Genomic DNA, 21,505 nt, shown 5'->3' on the forward strand with positions numbered 1-21,505 from the left:
AATCAGACACTGTCATCCTCTGCTTGCTGTGACTTGTGAGCCCGGTCAGTAGGCCAGTTTCCGCTGTCCCCATTGAGCATCCCTGGGTTGTTGCCTGGCGGCGTCTTGTGGGGTAGGCCAGTGGCTGGCCAGTACTGATGTGCCCGGTCGAGGAGGGAGGAGGAAGGAGCTAGGCTGTCTCATGAGTGGCTTGTAGATTGGATGGCCAGGACTTTGCCATTCCCCCAAGTGCGGTCTTAGGATTTCGCTGCCTAGATTGGGGCTTGGGTTAGGTAGCATACACCAGAAGCCTCGAGATTGTAGGCCAGGTCCTCATTGTTACTCTCTCGAGTGTGCGGGTGGCGGAGTATGGTTCTTGGGCTTATTACGTAGGCGATCCCATGCTCGGGACGGTGCTGCCGCCACCCAGTTAAGAAGTGGCTCCCCGCGTGGTATTGGAATATTGGGTGGAGCCCCGAGAACAAAGTTTAGTTGCAGGTTGCAAGGGCCACGGCTGGGGTTGCGATGGTGGCAGGAGGTGGATTCGTAATCGTTGGCGAGGACTGCTCATCCTTTGCCTGGGTCCTCCCCGGCATGGAGTTGGTGGTGTCGGGTGTCTTTCTGGTGCTGTGCCCACGCCGTGGTGTGGATTCGAGCCAGCGGGGGGCTGCCGTCAAGCACAGAGTGACTTAAGTGACAGTACAGGGCCTGGCAAGACCTGGCCTCTGCGTGTCTTCCAGGTTAGGGGCCAGCCTTTGCAGGGCCGGCAGGGCGAGGGTGGCCTGCCCTTTGTGCCCGTGAATACCTCAGTCTGCAGCTGAGGTGGTGGCAGCTCTGAGAAGGAATGCCAGGACCCCAGGGCTTAGACGATGGGGTGTGCTAGTCTAGGGCTTCGTGCATTTCTCTGCTCCTAGGGTGTGTCCGTGGCAGCCGACCCAACCTCTGATTGCCAAAGGGACCAGAAGTCGACCTCTGATTGCCAAAAGGGACACACAGACTTGCTGGGCCTTGGGCCGCTTGGGTGTACGCTAATGGGGCAGTCCTGGCTGAGGGGCGGCTGGCTGTGGGCAGGCTATGTATGGAATTGGGCCTTGTGTGCTGGGGCTCTTAGGAGAATGCAGACAGTGGCTAGCTGTGAGTCCTCAGACCAGCAGAGGGGAGGGGTGGGGGTGTCTGGCCTTGGAGAGGCAGTGCAGGAAATTGGAAGTTGAAGCAGCTTAGTGCCAGGGTACCCGGGCCCAGTTTGTTGGGCACACGGCTGGTGACAAAAGTTGGGCATGGAGGGAGCAGAGAGCGGATTGGGTGGGGCTGGAGCCAGCAGCCGCCCTTCCAAGGCAGGGTGTAAGGGCAGATGTCCCCCCGATGCCAGAGCGGCCTGGCTGGCACAGGGGAGCCTGGCCACACAGATTTTTGCACACCCCCTGTGCCCACCCCCTCACATCCCCAAGCGAGGCACCCACACACCACCAAACAGACAAACACAGGCACACTGGAACACAGCCTGAGACACATATAGTTGAGCGTACACGTGCGCTCACGCGCGGACACTGGCCCCATGTAGGGCTTGGTTTAGCAGAGCACCCATGCTCATGGTGGTGAAGGACCCCTTGAGGGTCCCAGGGGCAATTAGAAGAGCGATACGGGGCTGGGGCCAGCCAGGAGTTGGCCTGAGGGCTGAGCCCTTGGCCTTGATCCTTTTCTGAAAAGACCTCTTGATTTCTCCTGTCTCCCAGTCGCTGATGTCCCAGCATGCCATCCTTGTTTGAGTGTGGTTGCACGTTGGCCCCCAGGCCAGAGAGCAGTGTAAGCTGGAAGGGGCTGAGGTGCCCGACCGGCTCTGCGTCCCGCCCTGCTCAGCGCATCCACCCCAGCAGAGGAAGGTAAGCCTTACTGTGCCCCAGGTGTTTGCATTGCCCTCGCTGTGTGTCCGGGCTGGTCAAGGCTGGCCATTTGGCCCGGCCACGGCTGCTTGCGCCATGCGTGCCGTGCCGTGCCGTGCCGTGACCTGCCTGGCGCCCAGAGGATGTGTTGGATCGATGATGACTCCCCAAAATAACATTCCTTGGAAGCTGAACAAAATGAGTGAAAACTCTATAACCGTCGTTCTCATCGTGACTGAGGTCCAGTGCTTGGCTCTCCTCAGGCAGCGTAGGAGTGGGACCCGACATGCACTCAGTCACACACATTGTTTCCACCTGCCAGGCCCCCTGTCAAGACAGCCTTGCAGGCAATCAGACACTGTCATCCTCTGCTTGCTGTGACTTGTGAGCCCGGTCAGTAGGCCAGTTTCCGGTGTCCCCATTGAGCATCCCTGGGTTGTTGCCTGGCGGCGTCTTGTGGGGTAGGCCAGTGGCTGGCCAGTTCTGATGTGCCCGGTCGAGGAGGGAGGAGGAAGGAGCTAGGCTTTCTCATGGGTGGCTTGTAGATTGGATGGCCAGGACTTTGCCATTCCCCCAAGTGCGGTCTTAGGATTTCGCTGCCTAGATTGGGGCTTGGGTTAGGTAGCATACACCAGAAGCCTCGAGATTGTAGGCCAGGTCCTCATTGTTACTCTCTCGAGTGTGCGGGTGGCGGAGTATGGTTCTTGGGCTTAGTACGTAGGAGATCCCATGCTCGGGACGATGGTGCCGCCACCCAGTTAAGAAGTGGCTCCCCCCGTGGTATTGGAATATTGGGTGGAGCCCCGAGAACAAAGTTTAGTTGCAGGTTGCAAGGGCCACGGCTGGGGTTGCGATGGTGGCAGGAGGTGGATTCGTAATCGTTGGCGAGGACTGCTCATCCTTTGCCTGGGTCCTCCCCAGCATGGAGTTGGTGGTGTCGGGTGTCTTTCTGGTGCTGTGCCCACGCCGTGGTGTGGATTTGAACCAGCGGGGGGCTGCCGTCAAGCACAGAGTGACTTAAGTGACAGTACAGGGCCTGGCAAGACCTGGCCTCTGCGTGTCTTCCAGGTTAGGGGCCAGCCAATGCAGGGACGGCAGGGCGAGGGTGGCCTGCCCTTTGTGCCCGTGAATACCTCAGTCTGCAGCTGAGGTGGTGGCGGCTCTGAGAAGGAATGCCAGGACCCCAGGGCTTAGACGATGGGGTGTGCTAGTCTAGGGCTTCGTGCATTTCTCTGCTCCTAGGGTGTGTCCGTGGCAGTCAACCCAACCTCTGATTGCCAAAGGGACCAGAAGTCGACCTCTGATTGCCAAAAGGGACACACAGACTTGCTGGGCCTTGGGCCCCTTGGGTGTATGCTAATGGGGCAGTCCTGGCTGAGGGGCGGCTGGCTGTGGGCAGGCTATGTATGGAATTGGGCCTTGTGTGCTGGGGCTCTTAGGAGAATGCAGACAGTGGCTAGCTGTGAGTCCTCAGACCAGCAGAGGGGAGGGGTGGGGGTGTCTGGCCTTGGAGAGGCAGTGCAGGAAATTGGAAGTTGAAGCAGCTTAGTGCCAGGGTACCCGGGCCCAGTTTGTTGGGCACACGGCTGGTGACAAAAGTCGGGCATGGAGGGAGCAGAGAGCGGATTGGGCGGGGCTGGAGCCAGCAGCCGCCCTTCCAAGGCAGGGTGTAAGGGCAGATGTCCCCCCGATGCCAGAGCGGCCTGGCTGGCACAGGGGAGCCTGGCCACACAGATTTTTGCACACCCCCTGTGCGCACCCCCTCACATCCCCAAGCGAGGCACCCACACACCACCAAACAGACAAACACAGGCACACTGGAACACAGCCTGAGACACATATAGTTGAGCGTACACGTGCGCTCATGCGCGGACACTGGCCCCATGTAGGGCTTGGTTTAGCAGAGCAGCCATGCTCATGGTGGTGAAGGACCCCTTGAGGGTCCCAGGGGCAATTAGAAGAGCGATACGGGGCTGGGGCCAGCCAGGAGTTGGCCTGAGGGGTGAGCCCTTGGCCTTGATCCTTTTCTGAAAAGACCTCTTGATTTCTCCTGTCTCCCAGTCGCTGATGTCCCAGCATGCCATCCTTGTTTGAGTGTGGTTGCACGTTGGCCCCCAGGCCAGAGAGCAGTGTAAGCTGGAAGGGGCTGAGGTACCCGACCGGCTCTGCGTCCCGCCCTGCTCAGCGCATCCACCCCAGCAGAGGAAGGTAAGCCTTACTGTGCCCCAGGTGTTTGCATTGCCCTCGCTGTGTGTCCGGGCTGGTCAAGGCTGGCCAGTTGGCCCGGCCACGGCTGCTTGCGCCATGCGTGCCGTGCCGTGCCGTGCCGTGACCTGCCTGGCGCCCAGAGGATGTGTTGGATCGATGATGACTCCCCAAAATAACATTCCTTGGAAGCTGAACAAAATGAGTGAAAACTCTATAACCGTCGTTCTCATCGTGACTGAGGTCCAGTGCTTGGCTCTCCTCAGGCAGCGTAGGAGTGGGACCCGACATGCACTCAGTCACACACATTGTTTCCACGTGCCAGGCCCCCTGTCAAGACAGCCTTGCAGGCAATCAGACACTGTCATCCTCTGCTTGCTGTGACTTGTGAGCCCGGTCAGTAGGCCAGTTTCCGCTGTCCCCATTGAGCATCCCTGGGTTGTTGCCTGGCGGCGTCTTGTGGGGTAGGCCAGTGGCTGGCCAGTACTGATGTGCCCGGTCGAGGAGGGAGGAGGAAGGAGCTAGGCTTTCTCATGGGTGGCTTGTAGATTGGATGGCCAGGACTTTGCCATTCCCCCAAGTGCGGTCTTAGGATTTCGCTGCCTAGATTGGGGCTTGGGTTAGGTAGCATACACCAGAAGCCTCGAGATTGTAGGCCAGGTCCTCATTGTTACTCTCTCGAGTGTGCGGGTGGCGGAGTATGGTTCTTGGGCTTAGTACGTAGGCGATCCCATGCTCGGGACGATGGTGCCGCCACCCAGTTAAGAAGTGGCTCCCCCCGTGGTATTGGAATATTGGGTGGAGCCCCGAGAACAAAGTTTAGTTGCAGGTTGCAAGGGCCACGGCTGGGGTTGCGATGGTGGCAGGAGGTGGATTCGTAATCGTTGGCGAGGACTGCTGATCCTTTGCCTGGGTCCTCCCCGGCATGGAGTTGGTGGTGTCGGGTGTCTTTCTGGTGCTGTGCCCACGCCGTGGTGTGGATTCGAGCCAGCGGGGGGCTGCCATCAAGCACAGAGTGACTTAAGTGACAGTACAGGGCCTGGCAAGACCTGGCCTCTGCGTGTTTTCCAGGTTAGGGGCCAGCCTTTGCAGGGCCGGCAGGGCGAGGGTGGCCTGCCCTTTGTGCCCGTGAATACCTCAGTCTGCAGCTGAGGTGGTGGCGGCTCTGAGAAGGAATGCCAGGACCCCAGGGCTTAGACGATGGGGTGTGCTAGTCTAGGGCTTCGTGCATTTCTCTGCTCCTAGGGTGTGTCCGTGGCAGCCGACCCAACCTCTGATTGCCAAAGGGACCAGAAGTCGACCTCTGATTGCCAAAAGGGACACACAGACTTGCTGGGCCTTGGGCCGCTTGGGTGTACGCTAATGGGGCAGTCCTGGCTGAGGGGCGGCTGGCTGTGGGCAGGCTATGTATGGAATTGGGCCTTGTGTGCTGGGGCTCTTAGGAGAATGCAGACAGTGGCTAGCTGTGAGTCCTCAGACCAGCAGAGGGGAGGGGTGGGGATGTCTGGCCTTGGAGAGGCAGTGCAGGAAATTGGAAGTTGAAGCAGCTTAGTGCCGGGGTACCCGGGCCCAGTTTGTTGGGCACACGGCTGGTGACAAAAGTCGGGCATGGAGGGAGCAGAGAGCGGATTAGGCGGGGCTGGAGCCAGCAGCCGCCCTTCCAAGGCAGGGTGTAAGGGCAGATGTCCCCCCGATGCCAGAGCGGCCTGGCTGGCACAGGGGAGCCTGGCCACACAGATTTTTGCACACCCCCTGTGCGCACCCCCTCACATCCCCAACCGAGGCACCCACACACCACCAAACAGACAAACACAGGCACACTGGAACACAGCCTGAGACACATATAGTTGAACGTACACGTGCGCTCACGCGCGGACACTGGCCCCATGTAGGGCTTGGTTTAGCAGAGCACCCATGCTCATGGTGGTGAAGGATCCCTTGTGCGTCCCAGGGGCAATTAGAAGAGCGATACGGGGCTGGGGCCAGCCAGGAGTTGGCCTGAGGGCTGAGCCCTTGGCCTTGATCCTTTTCTGAAAAGACCTCTTGATTTCTCCTGTCTCCCAGTCGCTGATGTCCCAGCATGCCATCCTTGTTTGAGTGTGGTTGCACGTTGGCCCCCAGGCCAGAGAGCAGTGTAAGCTGGAAGGGGCTGAGGTGCCCGACCGGCTCTGCGTCCCGCCCTGCTCAGCGCATCCACCCCAGCAGAGGAAGGTAAGCCTTACTGTGCCCCAGGTGTTTGCATTGCCCTCGCTGTGTGTCCGGGCTGGTCAAGGCTGGCCGTTTGGCCCGGCCACGGCTGCTTGCGCCATGCGTGCCGTGCCGTGACCTGCCTGGCGCCCAGAGGATGTGTTGGATCGATGATGACTCCCCAAAATAACATTCCTTGGAAGCTGAACAAAATGAGTGAAAACTCTATAACCGTCGTTCTCATCGTGATTGAGGTCCAGTGCTTGGCTCTCCTCAGGCAGCGTAGGAGTGGGACCCGACATGCACTCAGTCACACACATTGTTTCCACCTGCCAGGCCCCCTGTCAAGACAGCCTTGCAGGCAATCAGACACTGTCATCCTCTGCTTGCTGTGACTTGTGAGCCCGGTCAGTAGGCCAGTTTCCGGTGTCCCCATTGAGCATCCCTGGGTTGTTGCCTGGCGGCGTCTTGTGGGGTAGGCCAGTGGCTGGCCAGTTCTGATGTGCCCGGTCGAGGAGGGAGGAGGAAGGAGCTAGGCTTTCTCATGGGTGGCTTGTAGATTGGATGGCCAGGACTTTGCCATTCCCCCAAGTGCGGTCTTAGGATTTCGCTGCCTAGATTGGGGCTTGGGTTAGGTAGCATACACCAGAAGCCTGGAGATTGTAGGCCAGGTCCTCATTGTTACTCTCTCGAGTGTGCGGGTGGCGGAGTATGGTTCTTGGGCTTAGTACGTAGGCGATCCCATGCTAGGGACGATGGTGCCGCCACCCAGTTAAGAAGTGGCTCCCCCCGTGGTATTGGAATATTGGGTGGAGCCCCGAGAACAAAGTTTAGTTGCAGGTTGCAAGGGCCACAGCTGGGGTTGCGATGGTGGCAGGAGGTGGATTCGTAATCGTTGGCGAGGACTGCTCATCCTTTGCCTGGGTCCTCCCCGGCATGGAGTTGGTGGTGTCGGGTGTCTTTCTGGTGCTGTGCCCACGCCGTGGTGTGGATTCGAGCCAGCGGGGGGCTGCCATCAAGCACAGAGTGACTTAAGTGACAGTACAGGGCCTGGCAAGACCTGACCTCTGCTTGTCTTCCAGGTTAGGGGCCAGCCTTTGCAGGGCCGGCAGGGCGAGGGTGGCCTGCCCTTTGTGCCCGTGAATACCTCAGTCTGCAGCTGAGGTGGTGGCGGCTCTGAGAAGGAATGCCAGGACCCCAGGGCTTAGACGATGGGGTGTGCTAGTCTAGGGCTTCGTGCATTTCTCTGCTCCTAGGGTGTGTCCGTGGCAGCCGACCCAACCTCTGATTGCCAAAGGGACCAGAAGTCGACCTCTGATTGCCAAAAGGGACACACAGACTTGCTGGGCCTTGGGCCACATGGGTGTACGCTAATGGGGCAGTCCTGGCTGAGGGGCGGCTGGCTGTGGGCAGGCTATGTATGGAATTGGGCCTTGTGTGCTGGGGCTCTTAGGAGAATGCAGACAGTGGCTAGCTGTGAGTCCTCAGACCAGCAGAGGGGAGGGGTGGGGGTGTCTGGCCTTGGAGAGGCAGTGCAGGAAATTGGAAGTTGAAGCAGCTTAGTGCCGGGGTACCCGGGCTCAGTTTGTTGGGCACACGGCTGGTGACAAAAGTCGGGCATGGAGGGAGCAGAGAGCGGATTGGGCGGGGCTGGAGCCAGCAGCCGCCCTTCCAAGGCAGGGTGTAAGGGCAGATGTCCCCCCGATGCCAGAGCGGCCTGGCTGGCACAGGGGAGCCTGGCCACACAGATTTTTGCACACCCCCTGTGCGCACCCCCTCACATCCCCAACCGAGGCACCCACACACCACCAAACAGACAAACACAGGCACACTGGAACACAGCCTGAGACACATATAGTTGAACGTACACGTGCGCTCACGCGCGGACACTGGCCCCATGTAGGGCTTGGTTTAGCAGAGCACCCATGCTCATGGTGGTGAAGGAGCCCTTGTGCGTCCCAGGGGAAATTAGAAGAGCGATACGGGGCTGGGGCCAGCCAGGAGTTGGCCTGAGGGCTGAGCCCTTGGCCTTGATCCTTTTCTGAAAAGACCTCTTGATTTCTCCTGTCTCCCAGTCGCTGATGTCCCAGCATGCCATCCTTGTTTGAGTGTGGTTGCACGTTGGCCCCCAGGCCAGAGAGCAGTGTAAGCTGGAAGGGGCTGAGGTGCCCGACCGGCTCTGCGTCCCGCCCTGCTCAGCGCATCCACCCCAGCAGAGGAAGGTAAGCCTTACTGTGCCCCAGGTGTTTGCATTGCCCTCGCTGTGTGTCCGGGCTGGTCAAGGCTGGCCGTTTGGCCCGGCCACGGCTGCTTGCGCCATGCGTGCCGTGCCGTGACCTGCCTGGCGCCCAGAGGATGTGTTGGATCGATGATGACTCCCCAAAATAACATTCCTTGGAAGCTGAACAAAATGAGTGAAAACTCTATAACCGTCGTTCTCATCGTGACTGAGGTCCAGTGCTTGGCTCTCCTCAGGCAGCGTAGGAGTGGGACCCGACATGCACTCAGTCACACACATTGTTTCCACCTGCCAGGCCCCCTGTCAAGACAGCCTTGCAGGCAATCAGACACTGTCATCCTCTGCTTGCTGTGACTTGTGAGCCCGGTCAGTAGGCCAGTTTCCGCTGTCCCCATTGAGCATCCCTGGGTTGTTGCCTGGCGGCGTCTTGTGGGGTAGGCCAGTGGCTGGCCAGTTCTGATGTGCCCGGTCGAGGAGGGAGGAGGAAGGAGCTAGGCTTTCTCATGGGTGGCTTGTAGATTGGATGGCCAGGACTTTGCCATTCCCCCAAGTGCGGTCTTAGGATTTTGCTGCCTAGATTGGGGCTTGGGTTAGGTAGCATACACCAGAAGCCTGGAGATTGTAGGCCAGGTCCTCATTGTTACTCTCTCGAGTGTGCGGGTGGCGGAGTATGGTTCTTGGGCTTAGTACGTAGGCGATCCCATGCTCGGGACGATGGTGCCGCCACCCAGTTAAGAAGTGGCTCCCCCCGTGGTATTGGAATATTGGGTGGAGCCCCGAGAACAAAGTTTAGTTGCAGGTTGCAAGGGCCACAGCTGGGGTTGCGATGGTGGCAGGAGGTGGATTCGTAATCGTTGGCGAGGACTGCTCATCCTTTGCCTGGGTCCTCCCCGGCATGGAGTTGGTGGTGTCGGGTGTCTTTCTGGTGCTGTGCCCACGCCGTGGTGTGGATTCGAGCCAGCGGGGGGCTGCCGTCAAGCACAGAGTGACTTAAGTGACAGTACAGGGCCTGGCAAGACCTGGCCTCTGCGTGTCTTCCAGGTTAGGGGCCAGCCTTTGCAGGGCCGGCAGGGCGAGGGTGGCCTGCCCTTTGTGCCCGTGAATACCTCAGTCTGCAGCTGAGGTGGTGGCAGCTCTGAGAAGGAATGCCAGGACCCCAGGGCTTAGACGATGGGGTGTGCTAGTCTAGGGCTTCGTGCATTTCTCTGCTCCTAGGGTGTGTCCGTGCAGCCGACCCAACCTCTGATTGCCAAAGGGACCAGAAGTCGACCTCTGATTGCCAAAAGGGACACACAGACTTGCTGGGCCTTGGGCCGCTTGGGTGTACGCTAATAGGGCTGTCCTGGCTGAGGGGCGGCTGGCTGTGGGCAGGCTATGTATGGAATTGGGCCTTGTGTGCTGGGGCTCTTAGGAGAATGCAGACAGTGGCTAGCTGTGAGTCCTCAGACCAGCAGAGGGGAGGGGTGGGGGTGTCTGGCCTTGGAGAGGCAGTGCAGGAAATTGGAAGTTGAAGCAGCTTAGTGCCAGGGTACCCGGGCCCAGTTTGTTGGGCACACGGCTGGTGACAAAAGTTGGGCATGGAGGGAGCAGAGAGCGGATTGGGTGGGGCTGGAGCCAGCAGCCGCCCTTCCAAGGCAGGGTGTAAGGGCAGATGTCCCCCCGATGCCAGAGCGGCCTGGCTGGCACAGGGGAGCCTGGCCACACAGATTTTTGCACATCCCCTGTGCGCACCCCCTCACATCCCCAAGCGAGGCACCCACACACCACCAAACAGACAAACACAGGCACACTGGAACACAGCCTGAGACACATATAGTTGAGCGTACACGTGCGCTCACGCGCGGACACTGGCCCCATGTAGGGCTTGGTTTAGCAGAGCACCCATGCTCATGGTGGTGAAGGACCCCTTGAGGGTCCCAGGGGCAATTAGAAGAGCGATACGGGGCTGGGGCCAGCCAGGAGTTGGCCTGAGGGCTGAGCCCTTGGCCTTGATCCTTTTCTGAAAAGACCTCTTGATTTCTCCTGTCTCCCAGTCGCTGATGTCCCAGCATGCCATCCTTGTTTGAGTGTGGTTGCACGTTGGCCCCCAGGCCAGAGAGCAGTGTAAGCTGGAAGGGGCTGAGGTGCCCGACCGGCTCTGCGTCCCGCCCTGCTCAGCGCATCCACCCCAGCAGAGGAAGGTAAGCCTTACTGTGCCCCAGGTGTTTGCATTGCCCTCGCTGTGTGTCCGGGCTGGTCAAGGCTGGCCATTTGGCCCGGCCACGGCTGCTTGCGCCATGCGTGCCGTGCCGTGCCGTGCCGTGACCTGCCTGGCGCCCAGAGGATGTGTTGGATCGATGATGACTCCCCAAAATAACATTCCTTGGAAGCTGAACAAAATGAGTGAAAACTCTATAACCGTCGTTCTCATCGTGACTGAGGTCCAGTGCTTGGCTCTCCTCAGGCAGCGTAGGAGTGGGACCCGACATGCACTCAGTCACACACATTGTTTCCACCTGCCAGGCCCCCTGTCAAGACAGCCTTGCAGGCAATCAGACACTGTCATCCTCTGCTTGCTGTGACTTGTGAGCCCGGTCAGTAGGCCAGTTTCCGGTGTCCCCATTGAGCATCCCTGGGTTGTTGCCTGGCGGCGTCTTGTGGGGTAGGCCAGTGGCTGGCCAGTTCTGATGTGCCCGGTCGAGGAGGGAGGAGGAAGGAGCTAGGCTTTCTCATGGGTGGCTTGTAGATTGGATGGCCAGGACTTTGCCATTCCCCCAAGTGCGGTCTTAGGATTTCGCTGCCTAGATTGGGGCTTGGGTTAGGTAGCATACACCAGAAGCCTCGAGATTGTAGGCCAGGTCCTCATTGTTACTCTCTCGAGTGTGCGGGTGGCGGAGTATGGTTCTTGGGCTTAGTACGTAGGAGATCCCATGCTCGGGACGATGGTGCCGCCACCCAGTTAAGAAGTGGCTCCCCCCGTGGTATTGGAATATTGGGTGGAGCCCCGAGAACAAAGTTTAGTTGCAGGTTGCAAGGGCCACGGCTGGGGTTGCGATGGTGGCAGGAGGTGGATTCGTAATCGTTGGCGAGGACTGCTCATCCTTTGCCTGGGTCCTCCCCAGCATGGAGTTGGTGGTGTCGGGTGTCTTTCTGGTGCTGTGCCCACGCCGTGGTGTGGATTTGAACCAGCGGGGGGCTGCCGTCAAGCACAGAGTGACTTAAGTGACAGTACAGGGCCTGGCAAGACCTGGCCTCTGCGTGTCTTCCAGGTTAGGGGCCAGCCAAGGCAGGGACGGCAGGGCGAGGGTGGCCTGCCCTTTGTGCCCGTGAATACCTCAGTCTGCAGCTGAGGTGGTGGCGGCTCTGAGAAGGAATGCCAGGACCCCAGGGCTTAGACGATGGGGTGTGCTAGTCTAGGGCTTCGTGCATTTCTCTGCTCCTAGGGTGTGTCCGTGGCAGTCAACCCAACCTCTGATTGCCAAAGGGACCAGAAGTCGACCTCTGATTGCCAAAAGGGACACACAGACTTGCTGGGCCTTGGGCCCCTTGGGTGTATGCTAATGGGGCAGTCCTGGCTGAGGGGCGGCTGGCTGTGGGCAGGCTATGTATGGAATTGGGCCTTGTGTGCTGGGGCTCTTAGGAGAATGCAGACAGTGGCTAGCTGTGAGTCCTCAGACCAGCAGAGGGGAGGGGTGGGGGTGTCTGGCCTTGGAGAGGCAGTGCAGGAAATTGGAAGTTGAAGCAGCTTAGTGCCAGGGTACCCGGGCCCAGTTTGTTGGGCACACGGCTGGTGACAAAAGTCGGGCATGGAGGGAGCAGAGAGCGGATTGGGCGGGGCTGGAGCCAGCAGCCGCCCTTCCAAGGCAGGGTGTAAGGGCAGATGTCCCCCCGATGCCAGAGCGGCCTGGCTGGCACAGGGGAGCCTGGCCACACAGATTTTTGCACACCCCCTGTGCGCACCCCCTCACATCCCCAAGCGAGGCACCCACACACCACCAAACAGACAAACACAGGCACACTGGAACACAGCCTGAGACACATATAGTTGAGCGTACACGTGCGCTCATGCGCGGACACTGGCCCCATGTAGGGCTTGGTTTAGCAGAGCAGCCATGCTCATGGTGGTGAAGGACCCCTTGAGGGTCCCAGGGACAATTAGAAGAGCGATACGGGGCTGGGGCCAGCCAGGAGTTGGCCTGAGGGGTGAGCCCTTGGCCTTGATCCTTTTCTGAAAAGACCTCTTGATTTCTCCTGTCTCCCAGTCGCTGATGTCCCAGCATGCCATCCTTGTTTGAGTGTGGTTGCACGTTGGCCCCCAGGCCAGAGAGCAGTGTAAGCTGGAAGGGGCTGAGGTACCCGACCGGCTCTGCGTCCCGCCCTGCTCAGTGCATCCACCCCAGCAGAGGAAGGTAAGCCTTACTGTGCCCCAGGTGTTTGCATTGCCCTCGCTGTGTGTCCGGGCTGGTCAAGGCTGGCCAGTTGGCCCGGCCACGGCTGCTTGCGCCATGCGTGCCGTGCCGTGCCGTGCCGTGACCTGCCTGGCGCCCAGAGGATGTGTTGGATCGATGATGACTCCCCAAAATAACATTCCTTGGAAGCTGAACAAAATGAGTGAAAACTCTATAACCGTCGTTCTCATCGTGACTGAGGTCCAGTGCTTGGCTCTCCTCAGGCAGCGTAGGAGTGGGACCCGACATGCACTCAGTCACACACATTGTTTCCACGTGCCAGGCCCCCTGTCAAGACAGCCTTGCAGGCAATCAGACACTGACATCCTCTGCTTGCTGTGACTTGTGAGCCCGGTCAGTAGGCCAGTTTCCGCTGTCCCCATTGAGCATCCCTGGGTTGTTGCCTGGCGGCGTCTTGTGGGGTAGGCCAGTGGCTGGCCAGTACTGATGTGCCCGGTCGAGGAGGGAGGAGGAAGGAGCTAGGCTTTCTCATGGGTGGCTTGTAGATTGGATGGCCAGGACTTTGCCATTCCCCCAAGTGCGGTCTTAGGATTTCGCTGCCTAGATTGGGGCTTGGGTTAGGTAGCATACACCAGAAGCCTCGAGATTGTAGGCCAGGTCCTCATTGTTACTCTCTCGAGTGTGCGGGTGGCGGAGTATGGTTCTTGGGCTTAGTACGTAGGCGATCCCATGCTCGGGACGATGGTGCCGCCACCCAGTTAAGAAGTGGCTCCCCCCGTGGTATTGGAATATTGGGTGGAGCCCCGAGAACAAAGTTTAGTTGCAGGTTGCAAGGGCCACGGCTGGGGTTGCGATGGTGGCAGGAGGTGGATTCGTAATCGTTGGCGAGGACTGCTGATCCTTTGCCTGGGTCCTCCCCGGCATGGAGTTGGTGGTGTCGGGTGTCTTTCTGGTGCTGTGCCCACGCCGTGGTGTGGATTCGAGCCAGCGGGGGGCTGCCATCAAGCACAGAGTGACTTAAGTGACAGTACAGGGCCTGGCAAGACCTGGCCTCTGCGTGTTTTCCAGGTTAGGGGCCAGCCTTTGCAGGGCCGGCAGGGCGAGGGTGGCCTGCCCTTTGTGCCCGTGAATACCTCAGTCTGCAGCTGAGGTGGTGGCGGCTCTGAGAAGGAATGCCAGGACCCCAGGGCTTAGACGATGGGGTGTGCTAGTCTAGGGCTTCGTGCATTTCTCTGCTCCTAGGGTGTGTCCGTGGCAGCCGACCCAACCTCTGATTGCCAAAGGGACCAGAAGTCGACCTCTGATTGCCAAAAGGGACACACAGACTTGCTGGGCCTTGGGCCGCTTGGGTGTACGCTAATGGGGCAGTCCTGGCTGAGGGGCGGCTGGCTGTGGGCAGGCTATGTATGGAATTGGGCCTTGTGTGCTGGGGCTCTTAGGAGAATGCAGACAGTGGCTAGCTGTGAGTCCTCAGACCAGCAGAGGGGAGGGGTGGGGATGTCTGGCCTTGGAGAGGCAGTGCAGGAAATTGGAAGTTGAAGCAGCTTAGTGCCGGGGTACCCGGGCCCAGTTTGTTGGGCACACGGCTGGTGACAAAAGTCGGGCATGGAGGGAGCAGAGAGCGGATTAGGCGGGGCTGGAGCCAGCAGCCGCCCTTCCAAGGCAGGGTGTAAGGGCAGATGTCCCCCCGATGCCAGAGCGGCCTGGCTGGCACAGGGGAGCCTGGCCACACAGATTTTTGCACACCCCCTGTGCGCACCCCCTCACATCCCCAACCGAGGCACCCACACACCACCAAACAGACAAACACAGGCACACTGGAACACAGCCTGAGACACATATAGTTGAACGTACACGTGCGCTCACGCGCGGACACTGGCCCCATGTAGGGCTTGGTTTAGCAGAGCACCCATGCTCATGGTGGTGAAGGATCCCTTGTGCGTCCCAGGGGCAATTAGAAGAGCGATACGGGGCTGGGGCCAGCCAGGAGTTGGCCTGAGGGCTGAGCCCTTGGCCTTGATCCTTTTCTGAAAAGACCTCTTGATTTCTCCTGTCTCCCAGTCGCTGATGTCCCAGCATGCCATCCTTGTTTGAGTGTGGTTGCACGTTGGCCCCCAGGCCAGAGAGCAGTGTAAGCTGGAAGGGGCTGAGGTGCCCGACCGGCTCTGCGTCCCGCCCTGCTCAGCGCATCCACCCCAGCAGAGGAAGGTAAGCCTTACTGTGCCCCAGGTGTTTGCATTGCCCTCGCTGTGTGTCCGGGCTGGTCAAGGCTGGCCGTTTGGCCCGGCCACGGCTGCTTGCGCCATGCGTGCCGTGCCGTGACCTGCCTGGCGCCCAGAGGATGTGTTGGATCGATGATGACTCCCCAAAATAACATTCCTTGGAAGCTGAACAAAATGAGTGAAAACTCTATAACCGTCGTTCTCATCGTGATTGAGGTCCAGTGCTTGGCTCTCCTCAGGCAGCGTAGGAGTGGGACCCGACATGCACTCAGTCACACACATTGTTTCCACCTGCCAGGCCCCCTGTCAAGACAGCCTTGCAGGCAATCAGACACTGTCATCCTCTGCTTGCTGTGACTTGTGAGCCCGGTCAGTAGGCCAGTTTCCGGTGTCCCCATTGAGCATCCCTGGGTTGTTGCCTGGCGGCGTCTTGTGGGGTAGGCCAGTGGCTGGCCAGTTCTGATGTGCCCGGTCGAGGAGGGAGGAGGAAGGAGCTAGGCTTTCTCATGGGTGGCTTGTAGATTGGATGGCCAGGACTTTGCCATTCCCCCAAGTGCGGTCTTAGGATTTCGCTGCCTAGATTGGGGCTTGGGTTAGGTAGCATACACCAGAAGCCTGGAGATTGTAGGCCAGGTCCTCATTGTTACTCTCTCGAGTGTGCGGGTGGCGGAGTATGGTTCTTGGGCTTAGTACGTAGGCGATCCCATGCTAGGGACGATGGTGCCGCCACCCAGTTAAGAAGTGGCTCCCCCCGTGGTATTGGAATATTGGGTGGAGCCCCGAGAACAAAGTTTAGTTGCAGGTTGCAAGGGCCACAGCTGGGGTTGCGATGGTGGCAGGAGGTGGATTCGTAATCGTTGGCGAGGACTGCTCATCCTTTGCCTGGGTCCTCCCCGGCATGGAGTTGGTGGTGTCGGGTGTCTTTCTGGTGCTGTGCCCACGCCGTGGTGTGGATTCGAGCCAGCGGGGGGCTGCCATCAAGCACAGAGTGACTTAAGTGACAGTACAGGGCCTGGCAAGACCTGACCTCTGCTTGTCTTCCAGGTTAGGGGCCAGCCTTTGCAGGGCCGGCAGGGCGAGGGTGGCCTGCCCTTTGTGCCCGTGAATACCTCAGTCTGCAGCTGAGGTGGTGGCGGCTCTGAGAAGGAATGCCAGGACCCCAGGGCTTAGACGATGGGGTGTGCTAGTCTAGGGCTTCGTGCATTTCTCTGCTCCTAGGGTGTGTCCGTGGCAGCCGACCCAACCTCTGATTGCCAAAGGGACCAGAAGTCGACCTCTGATTGCCAAAAGGGACACACAGACTTGCTGGGCCTTGGGCCACATGGGTGTACGCTAATGGGGCAGTCCTGGCTGAGGGGCGGCTGGCTGTGGGCAGGCTATGTATGGAATTGGGCCTTGTGTGCTGGGGCTCTTAGGAGAATGCAGACAGTGGCTAGCTGTGAGTCCTCAGACCAGCAGAGGGGAGGGGTGGGGGTGTCTGGCCTTGGAGAGGCAGTGCAGGAAATTGGAAGTTGAAGCAGCTTAGTGCCGGGGTACCCGGGCTCAGTTTGTTGGGCACACGGCTGGTGACAAAAGTCGGGCATGGAGGGAGCAGAGAGCGGATTAGGCGGGGCTGGAGCCAGCAGCCGCCCTTCCAAGGCAGGGTGTAAGGGCAGATGTCCCCCCGATGCCAGAGCGGCCTGGCTGGCACAGGGGAGCCTGGCCACACAGATTTTTGCACACCCCCTGTGCGCACCCCCTCACATCCCCAACCGAGGCACCCACACACCACCAAACAGACAAACACAGGCACACTGGAACACAGCGTGAGACACATATAGTTGAACGTACACGTGCGCTCACGCGCGGACACTGGCCCCATGTAGGGCTTGGTTTAGCAGAGCACCCATGCTCATGGTGGTGAAGGACCACTTGTGGGTCCCAGGGGAAATTAGAAGAGCGATACGGGGCTGGGGCCAGCCAGGAGTTGGCCTGAGGGCTGAGCCCTTGGCCTTGATCCTTTTCTGAAAAGACCTCTTGATTTCTCCTGTCTCCCAGTCGCTGATGTCCCAGCATGCCATCCTTGTTTGCGTTTGGTTGCACGTTGGCCCCCAGGCCAGAGAGCAGTGTAAGCTGGAAGGGGCTGAGGTGCCCGACCGGCTCTGCGTCCCGCCCTGCTCAGCGCATCCACCCCAGCAGAGGAAGGTAAGCCTTATTGTGCCCCAGGTGTTTGCATTGCCCTCGCTGTGTGTCCGGGCTGGTCAAGGCTGGCCGTTTGGCCTGGCCACGGCTGCTTGCGCCATGCGTGCCGTGCCGTGCCGTGCCGTGACCTGCCTGGCGCCCAGAGGATGTGTTGGATCGATGATGACTCCCCAAAATAACATTCCTTGGAAGCTGAACAAAATGAGTGAAAACTCTATAACCGTCGTTCTCATCGTGACTGAGGTCCAGTGCTTGGCTCTCCTCAGGCAGCGTAGGAGTGGGACCCGACATGCACTCAGTCACACACATTGTTTCCACCTGCCAGGCCCCCTGTCAAGACAGCCTTGCAGGCAATCAGACACTGTCATCCTCTGCTTGCTGTGACTTGTGAGCCCGGTCAGTAGGCCTGTTTCCGGTGTCCCCATTGAGCATCCCTGGGTTGTTGCCTGGCGGCGTCTTGTGGGGTAGGCCAGTGGCTGGCCAGTTCTGATGTGCCCGGTCGAGGAGGGAGGAGGAAGGAGCTAGGCTTTCTCATGGGTGGCTTGTAGATTGGATGGCCAGGACATTGCCATTCCCCCAAGTACAGTGAATGAATTGTCATGTAGTTTGTTTTCTTGTAAAATTTTGTATGCGCCAGTACTGGGACTTTGAGGTCAAGAAATTAAATTCTCAGCTTTTTCACTCAATGTTAGTACTCTGTCTTATGGGCCACACCTTCATTTACAACTTCCCTATGGTTAATTGCCAATAACAGAATCTAAGTTTTTTCTGCTGATCTGGCTTTGACCCTCAATCCTCAAATCTCAACCTCCGATGTGGATTATAGGCAGGAGTCACAGGCACCAGTCTTGTTGCTCTAAATTCTTGAGTTAAACATTTAGCTGACTAGGTAGTTTTCAAGTTTTCTGCCTAAACTGTGACATGTGACTTCAAAATTCTTCCTGTCACATTATTTTACCTTTTTTTTCTGTTTGTCCTAGAGTTTGTACCCAGGGTCTGGTTGCTACCCCTGAGCTCTCCTCCTCCTCCTATTCCTCCTCCTCCCTCCCCCCTCTTCTTCATGGTCATGGGGCTTCAACTTGGTGCCTGCTCACTCGAGGCTTGCCCTCTACCCCTTTGAGCCACTGCACCACGTCTGGCTTTTTGGTGGTTAGTTGGAGATAACAGTCTTAGGGACTTTCCTGTCTCAACTGGCTTTGAACCAAGCGCCTCAAATCTCAGCCTCCTGATTAGCTAGGATTATAGAATCTTCTGATCCGTAGTGAGATGCGTTATCCGTTGGGCCACTGGTCCGAGTGCTAGCTAGGATTATAGGCATGAGCCACTGGCCCCCTGCTAGATTTTTTTATTGTCTCTCAAATATGTTCCCTGCAAATAATCAGTTTCCTGGGTAATAGTTCCATTTTAAATAAGCAAATTTTCGTGGGTTGTTTTGTAAATAATCAAGAATGTTGTTGATTTTTCAAAGTTTGTAAGTCCAGATAATATTGTAATATGGAAGTCAGATCTGGCCAGCACCATCATTGGCTGTTGAGGGGTGTCAGATTGACTCCATCTTAGATTAGTTAAAGAGAGCAGAAACTGACTCCATCTTAGCTAAGATCTCCCCCTCCATATCCAGGGAAGTTCCCCTTCGCTGTCATAAGATTTTGTAAAGTACTTGGCCTCCTAAATAGTGGAACATTCAGGGTTAAACCTGTGCCCTCCCATGAGTAGGCATAGCCGCCTGCATCATGTGAGCCCCACCAAATTTGTGGGCCAAGTCTAACTAAAATGATAGGTTGGTTCAAACAGTTGCTATGAGGCAGATTATAACTCCATTGGCCACCTGCGTGTGACCTGGCATGCTCTGTAAGTGTTGTAACCTCATTGGCCACCTGCCTGTGGCAGGCTTGACCATGTGGTGTTTGCCTTTATAACCCGACCCCGAGCGTGGCCCAGGGCACGTGGTCCCAGCTCCCAAGTCTGGAGTCTGGGCTTTGGCCCTGGCCAGTATGGGCTGCGGCCCTGGCCGGCCAGCCTGCTTTTTACAGTTGCAGTTTCAGTTCCCAAGTCTGGGCTGTAGCCCTGGCCAGTCAGTTCGCTTTTTACTTCCCTAATAAATCCATCTTTTTGCTTGAGATTGTCTCTGAGTGATGGACTCTTGGAGGGACCATTACAGTATGAGGTATTAATCTAGTGAGGTACCTAATGTGTCTTTCTCATGTACTTCAAAGAGTTATGTACTTCTTCATTTTTTAACAAATGAGTAGCATCCTAATAGATCAGTACTTAGCATGTGTATATATGTACAAGAACTTAGAGATAAGGGAAGAGTAACATTGTCCAAAACAAAATATACTCATTACCTGACTTAAGTAACTGTAACCCCTCCGTATATCACCTTTATAATAACAATAAAAAATTCAAAAGGTCTTAATGATTCAATGTTGCTACAGTTAGCAAATAGACATGTAAATCTTTCATTTTTATATATTTTGTCTTTATCACAGGTCCACATGGACTTGGTAGTGGGTCACAAATATGACCTTATTCCTTCCTCTTGAAAAGTGATATGAAGAATGGTCTGACAATAATTCTGCTAACGCATTCTCAATTGACCCTGAAATTCTCTCATGGTAAGTATGTATTCTGACATTCCTTATAGGGATTCACAGCATGTTGATGACACTATACCTACATTGTACAGCCACGGACTGCTCGTCAACTTGTCCGTCTCCATGACTGAAGAATGTGGGGACTGGCTAGTGTGTACCACGGGACAGAAAGCTCAGTGTCTGTCATATATCTCAGGTCCCTTATAGAGAATGCCTAGATTTTTTCTTTGTTTTTCTTTTCTTTTCTTTTTGTCTTATTCATTTGTCTGTCTAGGGGAGGGTAAGAGGGCAAAGAAATGGAGGGACAAAGGGTGAACAAATGCAGCAGTGGTACTCACTAGACATTGTGTTGAAAACGAACACTACAATTTGTGAATAGGAATGTAAGGAGAAAAATGGAAAGGGGAAAACTGGGGGAAGGGGTGACATTGTCCTAAAAGAAATCTGATTTATATAAGTGTGACCCTCTGTACATCACTTTGACAATAACAGTAAAAATACATTAAAAAGGAATTCATTAAATACACCACAAAACTGAGTAATATAAGAGAAGGAGTAGGCTTTAACTCAGGGCCTAGTCCCTGTCCCTGAGACTGTGCTCAAGGCTAGCACTTCTGGCTTTTTATGAGTAGTTTATTAGCATGAGCCACCAGCACATGGCCAAATTCATGGTTGGGTTTTGTTGTTTTGTTTTGTTTTGTTTCTCGTCATGGGGCTTGAACTCTGTGCCTGGGCACTGTCCCTGAGTGCAGCTCAAGGCTAGTGATCTACCACTTGAGCCACAGTACCACTTCCAGTTTTTTGTTGGTTCATTGGAGATAAGAGTCTCACACACTTTCCTGCCCAGAATGGTTTGAACCATGATCCTCAGATCTCAGCTTCCTGAGTAGGTAGGATTACAGGTGTGAGCCACCAGCACCCAGCCAAATGTAGTTTAAATGAAACAAAAAAGATAAATAATCTAACCTAAGCTCTCACCTTAAGAAATAAGAAAAATAGGGCTAGGAATGTGGCCTAGAGTTAAAGTGCTTGCCTAGCATGCATGAAGCCCTGGGTTTGACTCTTCAGTACCATGTTAACAGGTAATCATAAATAGGATGTTTAAGATCCGGGCCACTGAGTCCCTATTTGGGGGCGGGGGGGGGGATGGTAGAGCATGGATCAAGTGCTAGAACATCTGCCTAGTAAGTACACGCCCCTGTGTTCAAACCCTAGTAACACATAAAGAAGGGGGAGGAGAAGGAGAGGAAGGAAGGAAAAAGAAGGAAGGACAGACAGAAAGAAAACAAATCCTCAAAAGTTGGGTTTTGTGCAAAGAGGAATGAATTGATAAAACTTTAAACCCACATGAATTACTAAAATTGGAAATGAAAGAGGAGACATCACTACTGATCCTGTAAGTTATTTTAAGAATGTAATTGCCCCACTGTGCTTATTCTTTTTTATTTTATTTATTTATTTATTTATTTTTTTGGCCAGTCCTGGGCCTTGGACTCAGGGCCTGAGCACTGTCCCTGGCTTCTTCCCGCTCAAGGCTAGCACTCTGCCACTTGAGCCACAGCGCCGCTTCTGGCCGTTTTCTGTATATGTGGTGCTGGGGAATCGAACTTAGAGCCTCGTGTATCCA

At 56.6% G+C, this 21,505-nt stretch overlaps 8 non-coding genes across 8 annotated transcripts; all 8 read left to right on the top strand.

The window, feature by feature from the left end:
* The first annotated feature begins 2,009 nt into the window (after positions 1–2,009).
* LOC125339123 lies at positions 2,010–2,103 on the top strand. The gene has a single exon (XR_007208415.1). It is a non-coding gene; the product is annotated as a small nucleolar RNA SNORD116 (small nucleolar RNA).
* A 2,114-nt stretch (positions 2,104–4,217) lies between these two features.
* LOC125339124 lies at positions 4,218–4,311 on the top strand. The gene has a single exon (XR_007208416.1). It is a non-coding gene; the product is annotated as a small nucleolar RNA SNORD116 (small nucleolar RNA).
* A 2,104-nt stretch (positions 4,312–6,415) lies between these two features.
* LOC125339130 lies at positions 6,416–6,509 on the top strand. Its single transcript, XR_007208422.1, has one exon. It is a non-coding gene; the product is annotated as a small nucleolar RNA SNORD116 (small nucleolar RNA).
* Positions 6,510–8,613: 2,104 nt separating this feature from the next.
* LOC125339125 lies at positions 8,614–8,707 on the top strand. Its single transcript, XR_007208417.1, has one exon. It is a non-coding gene; the product is annotated as a small nucleolar RNA SNORD116 (small nucleolar RNA).
* A 2,113-nt stretch (positions 8,708–10,820) lies between these two features.
* LOC125339126 lies at positions 10,821–10,914 on the top strand. The gene has a single exon (XR_007208418.1). It is a non-coding gene; the product is annotated as a small nucleolar RNA SNORD116 (small nucleolar RNA).
* Positions 10,915–13,028: 2,114 nt separating this feature from the next.
* Positions 13,029–13,122, top strand: LOC125339128. The gene has a single exon (XR_007208420.1). It is a non-coding gene; the product is annotated as a small nucleolar RNA SNORD116 (small nucleolar RNA).
* Positions 13,123–15,226: 2,104 nt separating this feature from the next.
* Positions 15,227–15,320, top strand: LOC125339131. The gene has a single exon (XR_007208423.1). It is a non-coding gene; the product is annotated as a small nucleolar RNA SNORD116 (small nucleolar RNA).
* A 2,114-nt stretch (positions 15,321–17,434) lies between these two features.
* On the top strand, positions 17,435–17,528 carry LOC125339129. Its single transcript, XR_007208421.1, has one exon. It is a non-coding gene; the product is annotated as a small nucleolar RNA SNORD116 (small nucleolar RNA).
* Positions 17,529–21,505: the final 3,977 nt, after the last annotated feature.

The sequence above is a fragment of the Perognathus longimembris genome, chromosome 20, assembly GCF_023159225.1.
Source record: "Perognathus longimembris pacificus isolate PPM17 chromosome 20, ASM2315922v1, whole genome shotgun sequence".
In the NCBI taxonomy this organism is placed as follows: Eukaryota; Metazoa; Chordata; class Mammalia; order Rodentia; family Heteromyidae; genus Perognathus; species Perognathus longimembris.